Source organism: Gopherus flavomarginatus, chromosome 4 (assembly GCF_025201925.1).
Source record: "Gopherus flavomarginatus isolate rGopFla2 chromosome 4, rGopFla2.mat.asm, whole genome shotgun sequence".
Classification (NCBI taxonomy): Eukaryota; Metazoa; Chordata; order Testudines; family Testudinidae; genus Gopherus; species Gopherus flavomarginatus.
This window is the reverse complement of record NC_066620.1, coordinates 141,358,598-141,365,617: the sequence shown is the minus strand read 5'-3', so window position 1 is coordinate 141,365,617 and position 7,020 is coordinate 141,358,598. Positions and strand designations below refer to the sequence as shown.

General features: G+C 43.5%; 1 pseudogene; it reads left to right on the top strand.

Moving 5' to 3' along the window:
• The first annotated feature begins 298 nt into the window (after positions 1-298).
• LOC127050092 (vimentin-1/2-like) lies at positions 299-6,693 on the top strand (annotated as a pseudogene).
• The last annotated feature ends 327 nt before the right edge of the window (positions 6,694-7,020 follow it).

The window sequence follows — 7,020 nt, the reverse complement described above, 5'->3', positions numbered from 1 at the left end:
AGAAAGGACTTAGCAGAGCTAACGGTGCAATTGTGACCACGTTTCATGAGCAAATCGTTGCGAATAGGGATAGCTGACAAATGCCACCTTTCTCTGGGGGGTCTCTGAGGCTCTCCGCATGCTGGGCGCTATGCTGTAAAGTGGAAAGCCATCTGACAGGCTTTCGGGAGAGAGATGGGGGCAGGCCTTGAGTGTTTCACTGTTGCTCCTGCTGTACAGATGCGCTCCCTGAGTTGCTCTCTGTGTCCCAGCATCATACAGCGGGGTCCTAGTTTGGGGCTGCCATGGGGCCGGAGCAATGCGTGGGCATCTGAAGGCGGCCAAGGCAGTAAGCCAAGAATTCCTGAGCACAAGGAACAGCGATAAACGCCAGCTGATCATGCTCTGTGGCTGCGTGGCCAAGTACAGCGCAAAGGCGCAGGGACCCCGCTCCGCTCCGGGCTACTGCAGGCTCGCAGCATAGCTGGAGTCACAGGGAGCATGGGAAAGCTTGGCCCTGCCTTTGACACGTTGCAGGATCGAGAAATAAATGTTCCGTCTGCAGCCAGGATCACCAGCCCGCCTCCCAGCGGATGTCACAGGAAAGGAGAAGGGGGCAAGCGAAAAGCCTGGTTGTATGGGGAGCTGTCATGCGGGGCGGGCAGGAGTGTGTGAGGGGGAAGGAGTGGCGGTGGTGTTGGAAACTCTGGGTTTGAGAGCTCGGTGTGCGAGGGCGGGTGGGAGCTCCATTGGGTGTATTGTGGCGGGGGAGGGGGGTTGAGGATCCCCAACGTGTGTGGGGAACCAGTCAGGGGCTGGATGCCCTGGTTGATTGATTCTTCTTTTGCTTCTGGGTAAGAGACTCGGAGCAAGGAAGCAAACTGCAGGAGACCTAGCTCAAAGCCCTGCGGTGGCCTGAGAGATCTGGATCGAGGGCCGCTGCTGGAGCTCTGCGGAGCCGCGGACCTTAGGAAAAGGCAAAAGGCAATAACCCTACTCTACCGCCTGGCCTGCTGTAGCAGAACACACTAGCTTGCCACAGCCACTGGGGAGCACCACAGCAAGCCACATCGTCCTACTCCATTTGTCTGTCTGTATCCACCTGTTGTCCTTCTTACATAGAACTGTACATAGATTGTGAGCCATTTGGAACAGGGCGTGTCTGTTTGTTCCGTGTTTGTTCAGCACCTAGAGTAACCCACACACCTCCTGGGTGTGGTGTTCTGTGGTGGGGGGGAGGTTTCTGCTCTACAGCCTTAGCTAACAGGCAGCTGGCTTTTAGCTCAGGCAGTAGAGGCTCATGAGACAGCCCCCTCTCAAGGTTCGATCCCGCCCCTGGGGTCTGTCAGTGTTACACTAGTACAATGGGGTCAGTGGTCTTGGTCCATGACTCTGGCTCCTATGCACTACAGTAATACATACAAGGGTGCACCACACCCAGGCAGGACAGCAACAAAGTGCTCCACCCAGGACCATAGTATACCATGCCTGTGTGTCCCACCCACACAAAAACATGTCACAATGGTGCCACACCCACAGCAATACACCACAGAATGCCACAGTGTAAAATGCCCAGGAAAATATACCCTGTCACCACACAACAGTGCTTCTTCACACAGTACTATAGGGTGCAACACCACACTAGAACATGCCACAGGACAGTTGATACACCGCAGCTACAACACACACAGGACCACACAGAAAGCCACCCCTCCCATTTACAAAGGACAGTACAGTGCTTTGCACCATCCTAACTGCACCATCACCACTGGAGAGAAAGGGCCCACCCATCCCTCAGTATGTCACAGGCCACATACTGCACTACTGCTTTTCCCGTGCCTTTGGTATCAAAAGATTCATCAGTCCTTGAAAAGTCTATTAGCAGTGGCTGCCAAGGAAGCTGTGTCCAACCAGTTGCAGTCCATAAAGAAGCCCTATGATGGTGCCTTTGAGGGGAGGAAGAAAGCCGAGAGAGACATGGAAGCTTTTAGCCCTATAGAACTGAGTTTATAATTAAGAAAAGCAGTTGCAGTTGCATGGAATGCAAACTATACTCTGCATTGATCCTATCATGCACTGAAACAATACCCCGATTTGGGATCATTTTCATCCTGATATTAGTGGGACCCGAAGCCAGCCGTCCTGGCAACACAAAATGGCAGAGGAGAGAAAGGGAGTGGAGGGAGAGAGAGAAAATTGTTTATGAAGATTATTTCATCTGTTCAGCCATTCTGTCACATACGTTTTATTTCACAGTGTGCTGTGCAATCAGAGGAAACCATTCTATACCTACAGAGTGGAGTTCGAAAAGCTAGTATTGGTGTTAAATGTGAAATCCGTTGCTAGATCTTTATTTTATATGCATGCCTATTTATGTATTTAGTTAATTGAAGGATGTGGAGGCTGCCACTTCAGCTCTCATCTCCCTGGAGAAACAGATGGATAATCTGGAGGCTGAAATTGCATTCCTGCAAAGAGTGCACAGTGAGGTTAGATTTAGAGTTTGCTTTAAACATCACTTTTCAATTTTTCTGTTCTGGAAGCTTTGCAGAAGTATCGTATTATTTACCATGTACTGTGTGTGTGTTTCTGTCAGAACAGGAAAACGAAGATTTGATGAAACAGAGCTACAGTGCTTCAGCGTGTGTTGATGTCTCCTGTTCAATCCCAGACCTGGCTCCTGCTCTGAGGGACATTCAGATGGAGTCTGAAGGAATTGCAGCCGAGAACCTGCAGGTAAAATTATACTTCAGCGGATCTGCAAAATGAAATTATCTGTCAGCCTCTGCTGATAAAAAATCCTTGTTCATGGCAAACATGTTTAATATGTTTACTATACCATCTCTAGAAACAAACATCCATAATATAGACACATATCTTCATAAGAGAAATATTTCTCCTACTACACATTCCACAAAAGGCATAGAAAGGCATGGAGGGAGAGTCTACTTTCAATGGCTGTACATTGCAAGATTAATTTTAAAATTACAAGCAATTTTTGCTTATTTACTTACAGTTATCTATAGCCCTCCATAAAATAGTTGGCAATATTCCCATTACTTTATATATATTTATGTATTAACAAAATAACTGAAACATTTTTTCTTTCATAGCTGACTATAAACATTCATGTTTGCCATATTCTGTTTAATTTCCCCTCACGAAATAGACGAGTGGTACAAAACCAGATTTCTTGACTTTAATCAACCTTCCACAAAACATGCCGAGAATGTGAGACGTTTCAGGGAAGAAACAGGGAACTGCAAAAGAAGTGTAAGTGGATTTGAAAACCCCTTCCAGCTTATGTTGTGTCACTTCTAATGCAACCCTTTGTTCTGATTTCACTAAGTTAGGTAATGTGACAGTTGTCTGATACATTTTCCAGTAATGGTGGTCTTTTAGGCTATATGCAGGGAGGGAGGTGGACTGGAGTAGTGGTGTCTCTATATATGACCCCATGCCAAACCGGTAGAATGCATACACGAATAATATTTTATATAACTTCGGCTACTTATTAATTCCCACATCTGAAATCAATATGTTGGTCGGTTCAGATCATCTGAAAAAATGGCTGACGGGGTTAGAGGACAATTAGTTTGCAATAGAACATGTCTTGTTTGGAAGAAAGTGACACTTCTAAAGACAGACAGCTCCTTGGTGTGGAGTCTAGGTGCCATTCGGGGTAGATTTATTAAGCTGTGAAAAACACAGTGAAGTAGCAGTTGCTAGTGAAGTCCACACTTTAATTTCCAGCATAAGGACAAATACTAAGGTACGTGTCAGAGACTGGGGTGTTATTAAAAGTCATTGTCTTACATATTGATAGATCCCTTTGACAGGTCGGGTCAGGGTCCAAAGTCCAAACTTTCTCCCTAACTCACATTTAAAATGAATCAAGCTGCAAACCTCCAACACAATAATTTATTATTTCAAAGGATTTTCATTTCTGGGTCCCAGAGACTCTTGCACTTTATTTACCCCACATCCTCCCAGTAAAACTTTTGCAACAGACAAAAATGCAATACCAAATTTCAGGTCAATGCATTTTCTTTTGATTTCCACATATTTTGGCCAGATAGGAACATATTCAATTTCCCCGAGGCTTAGGTACATATATATTAAGTGTATGTTTGATACAAAGAGGGTGTGCCCAGTTCTAGCATAGAGTATGGGGATGCAGACATGCAGGATTCAGTGCAGCACAAACTATTCATACTGAGCAGGTATTTACATTGGCCTCAATCTCTTCGCTGCAGGTGAGATTCATTTTGCAGAGGATTTTTTTTCAGTGTGATGCAGCTTTATTAAATTTGAAATCTGTGGTGACAATGGAAATTTTTCTCATTTCTGTCCCAAATCATTTCAGTTCTTGGGATACTTGTGGAGGTAAAAGACAAGATTCCAAGGCTCAAAACCTGGCCCCATTAAGTCTATGGGAATTTTGCCTGTGACTTCAGTGAGGCCTGGATTTTATGGCAGGAGTGAACAGATCGGTGATTTCGGATTGCACTCCTCTGGTGCTACAGATTAAGGCCCTTAATACAGAAATGCAGCATTAGGGATTCAGATCAAGGAAATCCAAGAGAAATATACCGAAGTGACTGAAGGATTACAGGCAAACTACAATTCGTAGGTTTTAATTTAATTTAATTTTTCCCTCTTTGCAAATATTGAATTAAGCCAATAGGTAAATCAGGCCAATCTAAAATTATCCTGAATTTTAATTATTAGGAGCCACCTTGTGGATAGGCAGTCACTAGACTTAAAAACAAGTCCTCTGGCTGCCTTGTAGATCTTTGAAAAGCAGGAAACCTGGCACACCTTTCTCTGTCCTGACTTATCTTTGCTAGGCCTTTCTGCAGTTAAGAATTCTTTACACAGAAACCTTTGCAGAGCTCATTCCTGCATATTAACACCCTAGACGGGCTTTTGATTATTTGCTCTCTCTGGATACGATCGGACCAAAGATGTGTGTTGATCTTTTCAGGAGAAAACACAAACGCTGCAAGAGGAACTGAAAGCAATGAAGGAGAAAATCGCCCTCCATCTGTGTGACTAGCAAAATCTCCTGCACGTGAAAAAATGGCTTTGGACGTTGAGATCGCCACATATAAGTTATGATGCTGTTGAAGAAGCAGATTTATGCCAGATTCACACGCGATCCTCAGTCTCTCTTTTGTGCTTTCTTTAGCTTTCGGGGTCTCCTTCGTTCCATAGTCACTCTCAACGCTAGGGTGCTTTTTGTTTTTTTTAAGGAAGCTGATTGAAAGTGAGGACAGAAGAACTGGTGACCTCTTTGAGTGGGATACATCTCACAGGCAGGATGACAGGCCACGGGCAGGGCAGTACCATTGAAAGCATTGCCGAAGGTCAGGCTGTAGATACCACCCTCAGCAAACCTGTGCTTATCAGGGAAAGGAGTCATTTGCACTGGGATAGGGACCGATAGGAAAACATATGACAAAAATGCTAGGGAATAAAAAAACCCTTAAAATTCACAGGGATGGAGGAAATTGTGTGTAATTACTGGGACTCAAACTACTTCAGTATAATATTTTATCTCACAAGCCTAAGGAAGGTCTGGCCGAGGTACTGATGTAACCATGCCGCGAGAATAATCCATTGAGGTTTGCACTGTTTGTATTTAAAAGTATTTCTGACCCTGTATCTTCAGTTAACTTTGCACCACTACTAAGCGTTAGCACAGTCTAGGAGGTCGTGTCTGTGATTTGCACAAGGGTTATTGCTGCTTCATTAGTACCTTTGAATATTCATTATTTTTGCCCCACCGTTTTTCATTCATTACCAGTATTTTTCCCTTAAAACAGTTGAGACAGACAAAGCCTTAATCCAGGAAGGCACCCGAAAGAGGATTTTAAGGATTACTGGTGCTACTGCTGCTGAGAGCTAAAGAAGAATAGATCACGATGGTAATTTGCTTGGGATCAAAGAAATGAGAGTCACATGCCACACGCTTCAATCTGTCTAACTTTAGCGCCTTTAGTCAAACCGCATTTCCAAACGACGCCTGGTTTTTAAACCTGATTTGTCGCTTTTATTAAATTAAATAAAATTATGAGCATGTGTTTTTTGCCTGAGTTGGTCCCCTTTTCTTCTGCTCTGTTTAATGATTATCTAAAGCGAGGCATTGTGCATTATTTCACAAAGGTATTTGTTAGCCTTTAAAGGACCTGACAGTTGTTATAACATTTTGCATCTCTGAAACATTTACTAGTAACCTTTTTTCCAAGTAGTGTCATGTGGTAAAATCTAACCTAATGAGAAGTTTCCATCCCGAAAAATCTCTAACGTGACTGAAGATAAATGAATAGAAAACAGAGGAACATTTTAATTAATTAGATCTTACATAGATCACGCTTGAAGAAAATGTTTTACAAAAGAAGACCTGACTTTGCGGGAATAATTTTCATTCCCATCTAGTAAAAATTATTCGGCTCTAAACTAGAAGCCCGCATTAGCTTTTTGAGCAGGGTCCTATTTTTGTTGTTGTATGTTTTCTGATCTGTATCGCTACACAGACACACTCACACGTGTTACTTAAGAGAGAGAGAATGATTTTGACTCAGCTTTTTGCGATTTCATGGAAAGAATTGTTAAGAAACTCTCGACTTAACATCACACCGAACTTGAAACAAGTCTCTCAAACACAAAGCAGCCCCTAAATCAAAAGCTTCTTTTCAGCTCAATTTCTGAAAGGTTCACTCAGGGAGAATTACAGTTTATTCCAGAGAAAATAAACTGATCTAGTTTAAAAAATGCCTCCACACTTGCAGAAAGCCAGGGAGAATTAGAAGGGGTCACCACATCACACCAGCACTGTAGGTACCGTATAGTTATAATAATACACTTTCCACACAGACATACTTATTTGCGCCAAATCCCGGCAATTCGACAACAATTTCGAAGTTACATCTCAAGACTAGTCAGAGTACTGTATCCCTTTCTTATAAAGGCTATGTTCTGCGCAACACAAACTTGAATGTTGTACAGCAGTAAAGCCTATTTCCGTTTTGGCAGGCT